Below are 15,462 nucleotides of genomic sequence, written 5' to 3' on the forward strand. Positions count from 1 at the left end.
CCATGGTTAGGTATTCCTGTTATTGCATGGTTAGGTATTCCAGCTGAGCATATTCCACAGACTTTTTTAGAGAAAAACAAACAGACCTTGGCAGTGTGAATGCCAGTCTGTGTGGGCATTGTAAAACAGGCCAAGTCTTTTTTAGAACAAGCAATAAGGCATGTGGTTGCCTCAGGCAGAAAAACAATATCTCCCAACATGTTCAGTGCATGTTTTTATGATTTAGGCTGGTAAAGATATATGTTGATATAGGGAGCAGAGTTCTTGCATGGGGTTTGGGAGGTGTGTGTGTGAGGTTTTGTTTATACTTTAAACTTGCCAACATTGTTTAAGCAGGCTTGGGAGGATCAAAGTAGTGTTTTTGTCAGTGGTGGAAAGGAAACTTGGGAAATAGAGCTCTAACTGCTCTGTTACACCACTCCTGTGGTACAAGCATAGATTTGTTCCTGCCCTTAAAAATAGGTCTTCACTTACACATTCTCATATCACATAGAGAATAATCACCATAGGACTAGGAATACAGCTTTAGATGCCTGGGGGTTTTTTTCAGTTTCATATTATTTCAATATTTGGCATATGTCACATTGGCATTTAAGGACATGATTACTTATTAATTCAGTTATTTGTTTATATATACACGTGTGCATGTTTAAAAAGCCTGAGGTAAATGCTCTCCTAAATGCTTTTCACTTGATCAGATCTTCATTCAGCATATTTACACTGCTGCTTCAAAATGTCCCAAGTGATTGACATCAAACCGGAATGCTTTTATCTAGCAGGAAATGACTGCTTTCAGGCACCTGCATACACACATGACAAGGAGATGGTTCCAAAGCGTGAGCAAGACAGCCTTTGCTGGAATCCTTTCCTTATGTCTTCTGGTTTTTATAACTACAGGAAATAAAGAAAAAGTGTGCTGGTAAGAGCCCAAGAGTTTGTAAACATTCAACTCGCTTGGCAAAGACCTTCCTAATGAGGAACAGGAGAGGAGCTGACCACTGTTGATGTCCACATATCTGTATATGTGTGCACACACAGAATTAAAATGTGCATGCATGTGTTATCTTTTGCCAGACTTTGCTTGTGGGTATTACGGTGTAGGCTAAAAATGGTATATTCCCCACCCAAGCATGGTGTTTGTTCATCCTTCCACTTGAAGTTTTTGCCTTGGTAACTGGACTGTGTGCAGCTGAAAGTGTTCTCATCTCAGCATCCTCAGCTACACTGGCTGCAGCAGGGCTTGGGGCCAGGTTGCAGTGCTCTCGTAAAAACACCATCTTTAATTTGCAGCATGTGAAAATTGTAGAACTGGAGGTCATCAGGATGGCCCTGTGTTGGGATGAGGACTCTTGTAGGCAGCATGTCATGTGTCAAAAGTGACAGTGCAGTCTCTTGTTTGCTAGAAGGAGCATCACCAGCCTGGATTAATCCAGTTAGCCTAGGTAAATGTGCCCAGTCTTGCAGCCTTCAATAAAAACACAGGATTTTGCCACAAATGTTCATTGCAAAAGTCTGGTTTAGACTCAGTGCTCTGACTGCAGGAGGCCGCAGACAGACTTCTCAGCAGTCATAATTTAAATATTTTGGAGCATTTCTCATTGCATCTGTCACTTTCAAGGAGAGCAGTAAAGACCAAGATTGATGTGGAGGGAATTGCATTTTACCCCTTGAGAAAACAGTGCCCTGGGAGTTGAAGGGACTAGTTACTGCTGTTTATTGGCAGAAAAACCTCAGTGTGAGCACATGTACTTTCAGACAAATAGAAACTGCTGCATTTGTTTATTTTACCCCCCCTTTTTTTTTTGTTTGTTTTTTTGTTTGGTTGGTTGTTATTTGTTGTTTTTATTATTTCTGTACCTTCCTATGACTTCTGAGCTAATTCTAAAGCCAGTTTCATCACAATAAACTGCTGTTCACAAAGAGCATTTGGGCTGTTCAGGCATACTGGGAAGGCCTGCATGGCTTCCCACTGGACCTTCCCAACTGCAGCCTCTCACAGCAGTGTTGGCTGTTGCACCTGGGTGGCCTGGCAGCTGCCTGGGTTAGCCCCCTTCCAGAGGGGTTTTGACAGTACAAAAGATTCTTGCTTACAAGGAAAACATTTGATAACAATATCTAAACCACAAAACAGAAGTTGTTTCAGCAAAAAAACCCATATGTTTATAATTGTGCAACAACCCCCTGTCCTCTTAAGCCTGTACCATTAGCCGATTCTGGTATTTTTTGACTGGACATAGTTCTTAGGTTGACTGGAGCTGGCAGCTTTCTTAGGGTCCCTCTGGAGAAAATGGTAGTGTATCAATGCAATTTCTCCTATTTCATGTCAGTGAAATTCATCACTGGCTATCTCTGCTTAGAGATGAAAGTCTGAGTTGGATTGAAGTTCATGAATTCCTCCAGAGTGCCACTCTCACAGCTGTGTTTTCAAGCTATTGTTCTAGTAGCCATTGCACTGATGGTCAAAGTTGGCAAAATCAAAGGTGGGCTGAGGATGTCACAGCTGGTTACAAGTCTGCTCCCTCAGAAAGATTTCTCCCTTTCTCTGCTCCACTAGAAATGGACCTGCAATGTCTGCACTAGACTAAGCTCTCTTGACTCCTCCTGACCCTTTTTCTTCGTGTGTGTGTGTGTTTGCATTGAAGGGTCTAAGTCTACCAACACAAAAAGCCAGTCAGTCACATGTGCTGTGTCCAGCTGTGGCAGTGCAGTGCTCCATCAGCAGCCCCAGTTACTGAGGAATGATCCTGTTATGGGTAAGCTTTGCTGGATCTTCTGGAGAGAGGAAATCCCAGCTGACTGGCTTGCAGTGTGCCTGGGAAATAGCCATGGCACAGCCTGAGCTGTGCTCGTGATCCCAGAGCCTTTGGGTCTGTTGTGAAAGGGGCAGTGGGGACAATGGGACAGCTTGGTCAGGGAACTTCTCCTTTTGTTTATAATGCGATCACAAGCATTCACAAGACTCAAGATTTTCATAGCTAAAGGATTTATAGCTAAAGGATGCATTTTAGTCTGTGTCCAGCTCTTCCTCAGCAAAGCTAACCTTAAGTTATAAGACAGCCTATGAAGTAAGGATGGGTCATTTGCTTTTTGGCTGAGGGGACAGATGCTGTGGCAGGAAGGCTGTTGGTGCAGTCCTTTACCCGCTGGGGCTATGTAGACAGGAGGGCTGCTGGAGAGCACTTCATCTTTTTCCAGGGCCTTGTGCAATGTGCATTTTAAGGGAGTAGTGAGCTCAGCCCCTGCATGCCCAGATAAAAGAATAACCTCACAATGAGAACTTAATTTCTTTCTGCTTTGGCCATTAAAGTGTGAAGCCACAGGACCCACCATGTCCCGTACCAAAATCCTTAAAAATCTGCCGTTCTGTGTCCCACTGCATCTGAATCTTCCATGTCTTTATCTGGAGTACCTTCGTCCAACTCCAGGGCGCAGCACCCGTGTCTTTGAAGAAGTTGAATGGGTTTCTTTGAACGGAAAGTGATCCCCATGCAGCGCCTGGCCGGGAGCGCTGGGGAGCCCTGCTGTGCCCCGCTCGGCGGGCAGAGGAGGGAGGGCTGCCCCGAGCAGGGCTGCTCCGCGATGCTGCCGCCTCACAGCTTCACCCCAGGGATGCAGGAAAGCTCTCGCCGCCCCAGCGAAGGGGGCAATGTTGAAGCACGAAGCCAGAATTGTCTTCGTGGCTGTATGCACGTACCATCGAGGGATTACTGCTGGGGACGGCCCTCACCACCACCCTTTTAGCCCCTTTAATTTCTTGTTGTTTTTGTTCTTGAAAACGGTGTACATGGGGAGTTTGTGTATCAATCCTCAGTGAAAAGAAAAGGGATTCTTCTCTTCCCCCCCACCCCCTGCCCCAGATTAAGTTCACCAGCGTCCTCTTTGCAAATTTAGCAAGCTTCAGACTCACTTCCTTTTGTCAGGAGACCTGAAAGAGCCATTTCCTGATTCGTACAGGGCTCTTGTATGCGCACACTAAGTGCTCATTCATGCCGTGAATCATAAAGGTAACCTCAGTTCAAAGCACTGCGCTGATACTTCGGCGTGGGACCAAAAAAAAAAAAAAAAAAAAAGAAAAGAGAGAGAGTTTTGTAATTCAGCTCAACGCGCTGAAGTCATCTTCGCATTTACTGAAGAGCCGCGCCAGAGGGGTTTGATATGCATCGTTTACAAACTGCCCAAACTAAAACGGGCTGGTGAAAGCACCAAAGCCAGCCCCAAAGACTATGTTTACTGTCGTGTGCCAGGCTTGACACATTTTTCATATCCTGCCAGAGACGAGGAATGGCATCAGGAGCTGCCAGTGAGTCAGGCTCGGCGCCGGCGGAGCCGCGCGGGCAGCGAGCGCAGCAGCCCCGCCGGGGCCGGGGCCGGAGCGGGGCTCGGACAGCGCCTCGCACCGAGCCCAGTGAAGGTGCTGGAGAAAACTCAGCTCTGCCACGAGCAGAGGACTCACTCTCCTGTCTGCGGTTCACTGGGAGGTCAGCGAGGCACGGACTGCTGTGTTTATCTCTCCTGTACTCGCCTCTGGGTTCATCTGACGATGAAAGGGATGAGCTGTTACTGGGTGAAAGAAAAAAGAAATGTACACTACTCGCCTCTCAATCCCTGCCAAGAGACAGAGAGCGAGCCAATTCATACATAATATTGGAGTCTTCTGCCATTTAGCAGCTTTTGCACAGCATCCAACTGTACAAGGACACGTCCCGGGGGTCAAACAAACTTTGGCTGTACTTCTGCCTTGATGGAGTAAGATCAGTATGACCTCTCCCTGTACAAGAGAGCAAAATACACAGATGCTAAAACCAGCAACTGTGTTTTGAACAAGAAGAAAACAGTAAAGGGGAAGGAGGCTTAGCTTGTGGAAAAAAGATGTAACACAAATGTGAGTGCATCCTCTTTTACTACCACAACCCTTCTTGAAATCTTAAAAAGGCCAGATATTCACCAGTTGCTTTTTAACATTATTGCTTTTACAGTATTGTCCTATTTGCAGATGAGGTTAGCCTGCTAAGGAGAGTCTCTTGTTTGAGGAATGTTAGAGGAGCAGTGGTATAAAAGCACTCTGCCCTGGGCTAGCTAGCCCAGGGTGACTCACATCCAAAAGTAACAGAACTATGGGAACAAAAAACATAAATGATTTTAGGCTCCTAGTGGGTGAGGTAAACTGCAGCATAGATGTGCAGGTAGAACTCTACACACCTCAGGCCACATGTCTGAACTAAGAATGTGATGTGCTGTGATCAAAGCCTGACTTTTATCCTGGAAGGCTACTAGCATGAGTAAACCCATAGCCACCACTTGTAAGTAAACTGCAATAAATAAAATCATAACTGCAAAGGAGGTGTGAGGTGGTAATGTTAAGTAGTAGTCCCATGGGACTTCCTATATGTTTGTATTTTCCTTGTGGAGTGAAATGCATAAGAGGAGCAGTTTTATTTGCACAAGAATTCTCCACTCTGCCTGCAGCTGAAAGTGCTCTGCCTGCAGGAAGGCTGAGGAGCATTGTGACACCTGTCTGGTTCACCTGCCAGCTCCACAGGGATTCTCCTGGAGAGCAGGAGAGTTCTGCAACATTCTTTCTGACTGGAAAAGTGGGACTCTTTCTGATCCATGCAGGATCTGAGTGGTGGGGTTCCTCGGCAGAAGATTCTGTAATGCTTTCATACTTGATTGTTGCCTTAATTCTCTGCAACAACTTGTTTTCTCTCTTTTTTGTCTTGTTGTGTTTGTGACCCCTCTCTCTGGTGGGCTTTCCTGGCTTTTCCCAGAGCACCTTCCTGGCCTGGGGGTCCTGCTGAGATCTTCCTTACACTTCTCTCACCTCAGTAATCTGCTTGAAGAATTCTGGCACCTCATCATCCCTGCTTTCAAGGTTTCTCATATACAGATGCTCAAGCTCCTCATACATGGTTATCACTAGCAGCTTTTATCACTTTGGGATTTTGGAACAGTGTTTCCTTAAAACAGGGTCAATTACTATTTTGAGACCTGGAAAACAATAGGCTCACTCTTTTTTAAAATGTAATTTATTTTAAACATCAAGGTTTTGAGCCATGTTAATTTTTAGAAATGATGGCTGTGCTGACCCTGTGGCCACATCTTGCACAGTACAGGGGACCACAGCTGTGTACCAGCATGTCTGGAGCACTCCTGGTGCTCCTGAAACCCTTATTCCTTCCCAAATGGTATGTGGGGCCATGGGTGACGTCCCACATCACCCAGTGCTGGCACAGGTACCTGCAGTTTGTCTCCCCACACTGGCCCAGCAGCAGCCTCTCCCCCCTTGTGGGAGGCTGCAGATCCAGGTGGCTGTCCCTAAAATCCTGGAAACAGCAGCTTTGCATCACTTCTGGTGCCCTACACCCTGAATGGGTGTTGGTGGACCTTGCATAACAGGGACCTATTCAAGGTTAGGAGTGTTTATTTATGAAGAGGTTTGCATCATGTTTGTTTTTCTAACATCCAGTTTCCTCCTCACGTGAAGGCAGCTACAGGAGACAGCTGTCCTGGCTGGGGGAACATTGTGGTACCCTTGGCCAGGTGAGCTCCTCAAACCTGACCTGCCCTCCACAGTGAACACAGGATCATAACAAAAAAAAAAAAAAAAACAAACCACAAAAAAACACATCAAAACAAGAGTGAGCAAATGTGTGCACTATGATTTGAAAAGGGCACAGTGAAAACCTACAGTGGATTTTTTATGCAAGCTCTCCATTGTTGATTTTCTCCCCTCTCTAGTAAGGATTATTGGATTTTTACCAGTCCCTTTCTCCTTTCTCCCCTTTCCCACTCCCTCAGCAGTACAGTTTGAGGGGGTCACTCCTTCCCAGGTTAAGGCTTAAGGGACATTTTTGTGGGGGACTTCCAGCTGTGAAAGAGGTAAACCCATTTTTCCAGGATGCACAAAGCTGGAGGTGGGAAGGTACCCAGTGGCACAGCCCTCCCAGCCCTGATTTCACTCCAGGTTCTACAGTAACGCCAAAGTCTTGTTATTGTATTTCATCATGAGTTTTATTTTGACTGCTCTAGGTGATATATTCTTTAAACATTTTGATGTTTATACATTTAAAGTTCAGGAAAAGGAAATTAACGTGAGATTTTAATTAAATTTCATAGAGAACAAGTTACTTGTAGCAAGGCAATCAAAAGGGGTCCTTGCTTCTGGGATGGAGATTTAAGCACTGATTTATTCATCTGATCTATTTCATTTGTCCTAAAAAAAGGAAGGAAATCAACAAGCAAAACTGTGTTTATAACAAAGAAGTTATCAGGCCCTTTCCAACCTGTGCCATTACAGTGCCCTAATTCTCTTTATAGATTAGCAAGCCCGAGCTCACATTATCTTACTGAAAACATGAGTAGACACAACCAATATGTCATATGATAATCCCAGTGCAGTGGCGGTTTTGAAGTGATAAATGTAATTAAACAACTTTGCTGGAGAGGTGCACCAAATGTTTCCCCTGGTGCATTTTTGAAGGTTACATTTGATCAGGCACAGCAGAGGCGAGGGTTTCCTGCTGAGTGCCAAGTTACCTGGGCACTACTTACCTTCAGATGAGTCAGTGGGATGAGGGGTTGTCACAGGCAGGGAAGGACAGATAAAACCAAGTGTTGCAGAGCCTCTGACTAAAGAGAAACTGGCAGGTGTTGGGTGCTCAACTGGAATTTTCAGAGTTCAGTTGCAGGAGATGTTGTGGCAGTGCTGGTGTGAGCTCACAGGGTCTGGCTGCACCGAGCCCTCTCAGGAGGAGGTGGCTCAAGGAGGTGGTCCCAAGATGATGCTGAGCCCACACATCAGGTGACACAGGCAGCCCAGAGGACCACAGGACCTCCTGCCTTTTTCACAAAATAAAAGGCATGGGAAGAAGCCCAAATGGCACCCAGCCACTGCCCTCCAGGGAAAGAGAGGAGATGGGCTCATTGCACTGGAGATGTGGCTCAGCCATTAGTCAGCCCCACCACAGGACTGTGGGATTTGGGGCTCTCCTGCCATGCCAAACCCTCTGTAACACCTCCAGGGAGGGAACCAGCAGGTACCAGTCTGGGCTGCCACTCCTTGCTGTGGGGACTAGGTCCTCACCCTGCTGGGACACAGTCAGGGACACACTGGGGTTCCCGCTGGAGCATGTATTTTTCAGCTGGACAAAGGACGCAAAACATGGGACTTGGCTGCAATGGGCAGCAATTTCCAAAACAGAGGGTGTGGTACACACTTCTTATTGGTGGTTGTAACAGTCTCTTATTTAAAATTCTCTAGTCATACAGTTGTCTCAAGAATATAACACTTAGCATAAATTATTTTATATAGAAATGCAGTGTTTAGTGTCTTCAACACACTTTCTGTAGACTTTCTTGTGATACAGAAGAGAATAGAACTGTTTCAGTTGAAAGGACCTACAAAGAAGATCTAGTCCAACAGCCTGATCACTTCAGGGTGGTCAAAGTCAAAGCAGATTATTAAGGGCGTTGTCCAAATGCCTCTTAAACACTGACAGTCTTGGGCCATTGACCACCTCTCTAGGAAGCCAGTTCCAGAGTTTGACAGCCCTCCTGCTAAAGAGGTTACTAATGTCCATTCTAAACCTCCTCTGATGATGCAGCTTTGAACCATTCCCACACACCCCATCACTGGATCCCAGGGAGAAGAGATCATCACCTTCCTCTCCCCAGGAAAGCAATGAGATTGCCTCTCAGCCTCCTTTTATCCAAACATTGAACAGAACTGGCCTTAGAGCTGAGCCCTGAGGAGCACCACTGGTGACCAATTACATGTAGCCCCATTCACTACAACCCTCTGACCCCTGCTCTTCAGCCAGATTTTCACCCAGCCCACTGTATTCCCACTCATCCCACAGCTGGACACAAGCATTAGAAGTTCAGTGCCACACCTTTAGTGGAAAATACTCAAAAAAACCCTTATCATGATCAGGTGCAACTCATGTACTGTTTATGCACATTATCACTCAGGTACTAACTGTATTTGCTGTGAATAAAGACAAACTCCACTATATGTTTGTGGGAAAAGTCTTTTAACTATGGCTTTAACGGGGCAGAAGAAGAGGAACTCACATACGTGCACTCACTCACACGTGATGTGAGTCACACATAACTTTGAGACTGTGTGATTAAACAAACTACTCTGAAAAAAAGGGGATTTAGTTAATGGTGTCAGCTCTGCTGGACGTCCATGGAGGCTGGTCTCAGGTGTCACAGGGAAGGCTGATTTGAAATCAGCCCTGGACATCATCCTGGCTGTACTTACCTGGCCTGGGGTGGTGGCTGAGTTTGCAGTATTCTGGTAAAAGAGACTCTCTGGAAAAAGTATTGATGTTTCATACCAGCTGCATTGCAAAAAGCTGTTTTTGGGAACACTTGCTGCTTCACCGCAGGGCACTGTATTTCTTCACTTATAAAACTCGGTGTATGTTTTGCCCAGTGTGTTGGGACGTGGCCTGTGAGACAGGCAGCCAAGTGTGCTGCTACCCACAGCGCCATAACGCACCCCTGGCCTGTCACGTTCCACTCCAAAATCCTCCTCAGAAAAGGCACTTCCCTGTCTGAAGGAGAAGTTTGAGCCTCCTTTCCCTGTGATGCAGAGTAGCTGCTGAGGGGGCCCAGCAGCAGAGCAGACCCACTGCCAGCCCTCCTCCGCCCTTGGCATGCCCAAAAGCCTGGGGAGGGATGAACCCACACTTGTTTCCCATGTCTGCCTGTGTTTACCTCAGTGGGTTTCTCCTCCATCATCTTCCCACCATGGGCCACACTGAGGCCACAGCTGTGATGTTGGCTGTGGTGTCCCAGCAGCAGTAAATCCCAATTGCCCCAGCTCAGCCCTGCTGCAGAGCAGCTGCCTCACACAAACCCAGGCTCTCCTCAAGCACTGTTTGCCATATAATGAGACTGCTGGGCTCAGCCTTCCTGGAAAAGGGCACAGTCTTGGCATTGGCTGCCATGGTGTGTGTCCATGCATGTGTGTTGGCAGGTGCTGAGCCTGCAGGTGTCCCCCATGCTGCAGCCAGGCAGGTTTTGCTGGCTGCAGTATCACCAGAAACAAGACTAGGAGGATTTGAGACTTGGAGTTGTCTGTGGTCATTTTCCCAGGCATCTGTCTCTCCTGTGGAGTGCAACCTTCAGCACAGAGCAAGTGCTTGGGCACCAAGGGGTTGAGAGCTTCCAGTGGCTCAGGGACACCCCCAAGCCCCTCTGTTCTGTGCCAGCTCCCACAGAAACTCCTCTGAAACATCCTGCAGCACCTGTGATGAGCTTGGTTCTATTCAGAGCTGTGTAAAGTAAAGCCACCATGGTTGAGCTTGGAAAAGATAATGAAAGAGAAGGAGCAGCTGCAAGTGCCACTGTCCCCATGGTGCTGGGGCTTTGCACCTCAGCCCAGTTAGCTGAGGGACTGTGTCTGCTCTCTGGCAAGGGGTGAGGGCTGGCCCAGCACAGCCTACAGCATGCTGGTGCTTCAAAACCTTTTATTGCAAGCTGCACGTGCCTGAAGTGAATTTATATTTGATTTATATTCTTTGCTTCTTTAAACAGGAGCACCTAATGCTTTATAACTTAAACGAAAGGACCATCACCGCTTGTATCCAACAGGCTCAACAGGTTCTTTAAGAACAAACAGGAGATAATGTCATGTCCTCCTCTACACCTCCATTTGCTTTTAGACCTGTGAAAAAGGACCTTTCACTTTTGCAGAAAATGCCTCAGCTGAGAAGCAAGATGTAAGCCTGTGTAATGGGAGCCCCAAAGTGCTGGAGACACACATGGCTCTGGGTGCCTAAAAGTAAACCTGGCCCTGCCTGGGAGTGATGCAGGGATGTCTGACTGTGTTGAGCTGTGGGGGTGAAAAGTACTTTGGCTTTTAACAGCAGAAAATAGCTTGCTGATACCAAGCCCAAATGGCAAGTAAAGGAGCTCTGGGGCTCTGAGTCCCTGCAGGACTTCTGTCATCAAATTTCAAATTGTGGTGATGGCAAATCCAGTATGCAAATCCAGCATAATTTCATTACTTTGTGCTGAGAAGGTAATCAACTCATGCCTATAAATCCTGAATATTTGCTTACGTAATTTATTTTTGTTTTCCTTTGGGATTCTTTAGCCTTGTCCTGACTTCACTGTCATTTGGACCAGCTGTACTTTGTAATGCAGTGGACTTTGGTTTACCACCCTGTTTTACAGTCTGGCAGCTTTACAGCTTTCAGAGATATGTAGTTACATAAAGAGGGTGTGCTTTCTTGCCTGGCTAAAGAATAGCCACTATCCCTCAAATTTTCAGCTAGTTTTGTTTTTGTTTAAAACTGGATTAATAAAGTGTTATTTCTTCGATCCTAGCACTTATTGCTGCCTCCATCTGCCAGTTCTGCCTGTTGCTCTTCAGCAAACGAATAGTTCCTGCTCCTGCACCACCAAATCCAAAATTAGTACTTGCTAATCCATTAAGTTATGGCTAATAACATCAATTGGAGGTAAAAATAATCCAGAAATTATTAATGTATCCCAAGAATTTGCCTCTCAGACTTCTGATTTCGTGAAATAAGTCTTACAGTTTGTTATGATTACATTGTCTGGAAAGAAAAAACCTGAAATATGTCCCTTGATGCTGCTTCCTCTGTTGGGTGTGTGGCTTCCTGTGGCAGGCTGTGGTCAGCCCCTGCACCTGGCCTCCTTCAGTGCTGCAGATCTCTTCTCCTGCCTCCTTTTTAATTTACATTTTCTGCTCCAGTGGCAAAGCTACACACCTGTAAGGAGGTTATGACCTCTAGGAGTGGTGGATGCAGAGTTTGATCCATTCCTGTATGTTAACTCTGAAAAAGACACGTGTACCTGCAACTGTAGCTGAAACACATTGAGGCTGTGGCTGGAAATGTTTGTGTACATTTGTGCTAGGCCATGGCAGGAAGCTGGCTGGGGGAGAAACCCAAATCCCATCATGTGAGCTGATTGCAAAAGGCACGAGACTACAGACCAAAACGTCGAGTCTTGTTTCCTCCTGCACAAGGTGTGCGGTGGTGTTTGTGTGTCAGTGACTCAAGTGGGCCAAATCTGGAAGTTCAGGGAGATCACAGAGAGCCCAGACTGGAGTTTGCTCATCATGAGAGCAATAAAATCAGTTCAAAGGTACCTCCACAGTGGTATCTGAGTGTCCAATTATAGTAACCAGCTTTCCAAAGTCTCACCCTACAGTTTTATCAGTGTGTTTTGAAAATAACATTGCAATATCCATTTACTTGGAAACACTGATGGGCTTTCATGTGGAAAGATACTGTCTCTCTCATATTTTTTCCTGTGTGGAGGAAAGTTTCCAGTAGGAATTTCAGGGATCCGTGTCCCACCCCTCCACAGTGGGTTCCTGGGAGGTGATTTGTTAGATGTAAAGCTATCTCATCATGCCGTACAGCAAACTTACAGGAGAGGATGGGCACCTGGCTTAGTCTTACCAAAGCATGTTATTTTTAGTCTGTTTTGGTGGAGATGGGAAACAGTTCAAGAAAATGAAGGTTCCTTTTTCCTGTGAGTTGATGTGACCGTCTGACACCTGCTAATATCAACAATCAAAATACGCAAAGTTTGAAACACAAATAAACAGAACTATTTACCTGAGAGCAGTTTTCTGAACAGGGTGTTTGTTTTCCATCCTCACAATCTAATTATCCCCTGGGGCTTTTTGTCTCTTGCTTTGGCCTGGAGTTTCATTTCTGTGAAATGAAACTGAAACTGGTTTGAAGATAGAATTTCTTCCCCCTCAGTCACTATTTTTAACTGAGGTGTGTTACTTTGCTTTATTCTGTTATCAAACACAGAGTGTGTCTGATCGAAGAAAAAGGCAGAGCTCAGCAGGGCAGGGCCTGAGGGTCGGGAGAGGTGCATCTCCCAGTGCCACTCTGGTGTTGGGCTGTGCCCCAGAGCCCACATCCCCCCTGGCCAGCCTCACACCCTCTCCTCCGTGAGCTCCCTGTGGGGTCAAGTCTGAGCTCCTGATGGGTTCTGAAGCCTTCCATCAAGGTTGTATTTACCAAAAAACATCTGGAACGCAAAAAAAAAGTTAGCCAGGTCTTGGTGAGAGAAGAAAGAGTCCTGGGAGGGAATCTTGCCTAGATTGCTTTAGAGCCTGCTTTGAGTTTGCAGCGAGATTAAACATTAGCAGGAGGCATGGTGCTGCTTTGCTGCTCGGTTTCAGACGGCAGCTGAGGCCTCCCTTTAAATTGCAGCCACTTCTCTGAAACCTGACTTAAAAAACCCCAAACAATTAGGCAATCCTGCCCAGGCAAGCAGAACAACCGGGCACAGCAGGGACCATTTCGTGAGGTGAATTATTTAAGCCGCAGGTTTGGTCCCTCGGCGCTGCCCTGGTCAGTCCGTGTGAGCTGCGGAGCTCAGCTCCGGCTCCCCGAGGGACAGCCCAGGGGAGCGAGCGCTGGGAGCAGAAGCTCGGACAAGCCGAAGGAAATAAAGCTTCTGGTCAGCTCGAAGTGAGGCACGACACACACCCCTGGGCCGGCCTCCAGCCCGAGGCAGGGCTGCCCGGCGGGGAATTAGGCCGAGCTCTCCGCTCCGTGCGGAGCTGGTGTTTGCCCCGAGCCGACAGCTCCGCTCCCCGCGGGCCAGGCGCCAGGACAGCGACTCCCCCAAGACAAAACACCGCGCAGGAGCGCGGTAAAGCGCCCATATGCTTTTTCGGAGGAAAAGTTTGCATTGACTTTTCGAATTACATCGACAGCGAAGTCTCTACGAGAAGAGGGGAGGGGGAAGGCTTGTTTTCCTCACATATATTTTGTTTTAACTTTTGTAGACAAAACAAGCCTCCCTCCATGCCGTCGCTATGGCTACGGCTCGGATCATTGTGCAGGAGCCTGTGAACAGGAAAAGCCAAGCGGAGAGGGGGCGGCGAGCCCGGCGCTCCCTCCGCTCGCAGCCGGGATGGTCCTGACGCATCCTCCGGCCGCCAGTTTGTCCAAGGCCACCCTTCTGTGCCCGCCCGATGGGAATGTGGAAACTCTGCCATTGCGAAATGTCCTGGCTGGATCAGCGTGAGAACTTCCCGGGGCATGAGTTTGAGAGGGAGAGCGAGGAGGAGCTTTGCACCTCGGCTCCCTGGAGATGTTATCAGCGCTGGTAGCACTCGCTCCCTAAGCTTTCCCCGGAGGCAGGCTCGCTGCTGCAGGGGACTGCGCAGCTCTGGCTGACCTGCAGGCCAGCCCTGTGCCTCTGCTGCGGTGGGCTCCCGCTGCTGGGACACCGGGGACCAGCTCAAAGGCAGCTGGTATCGCTCGGCTCCATCATGCGCTGGCACTCGGCTTGGCGGTGTGATTTCCTGGCACCGAGGAAAGCCTCACCAGCTGAGGTTTCTCCAGCACCTAAAGCCACAGAAAACGCTGTGTTGTATGTCTAAGTTTTAGTTCCAGGCTCACTTTGGTCCTCCCGTAGTTTGAGAAAAAGTTATTGAGGGAATTTAAAATTGGTCTTTTCTTAACCCACAGCATTGCCACATTGCTGTTGGAGACTCTTAACCAAAACTGTGAGAATACTTCTGCTGGTTTTAAAAACCCTGCTTCTTAGTAGGATCTCAGCAAAAGTAATATCTGATAGGTTGGACCTTGTGTTTCCTTTCACGTGCCAATGTTTAAAATTATCCCCATTGGCTAGAAAAGGTCTTCTCTTTTAGCACTGCCTCACTTGTTTTCTGTGAATCCCTGAGAATCCATTCCATCAGAATTTGTTTAGAAAATGCAATGGTAAGCCACATTGGCAGAAGATGAACAAGATATGATAAACAATTTTAAATTGATTGAAAATTTGACTAAGCTGCTTACTTTTCTAATTATAATGCTTAATTAGTTAGCTTGTTCCATCCAGTCATGCAGCTTTGATAGCTTTATTGTGCTTCAGAAGTCTGGGGCCTGAGATTTAAGCAGGCCTGCCCTAGATATCTAATGAACTGTTAATTTCAAAATAAAAACACTCTTAAACTGCTCTACTAGCAATCACCTTCTGGTCTGATAAATGTAGCCAGAAGAATAAGCTTAAAATAACTTCAAAACAGGTTGCACTAGGACTGAGATGCAGTAGGCATTGAGATGAGATGGTGAGATGAGGAGGTGAATATAGCTCACAGAGTAACCAGTGAAGTGAGTACATCTTCACCAAAGAGAAGATACAACATCCTGATGCTCAGTGTGAACTGCTGGAGACCATCTCCTCTTCCCCATTCTGCCTCCATCACCAGCTCTTGGGCTGGTTCCTTGGGTATGCTTGTTCTCACTTCCTCTGGCCTGCTGAATTCCAGAAGAGTACAGGCTCAGCAAGGATAGGGAGGTTTGTAGGCTGGCATTTAGACTTTGGCCAAGCAAGAAACAAAGATTTCCACTGCCCTTGGGTAGGAGAGGGATTGAGCTCCAGGCTGTTGTGTGTGGTATGAATGCTGCCACAGCAGCTGTGGTGCTGGACAGACAGGGG

The sequence above is a fragment of the Parus major genome, chromosome 1 (genome assembly GCF_001522545.3).
Source record: "Parus major isolate Abel chromosome 1, Parus_major1.1, whole genome shotgun sequence".
Classification (NCBI taxonomy): domain Eukaryota; kingdom Metazoa; phylum Chordata; class Aves; order Passeriformes; family Paridae; genus Parus; species Parus major.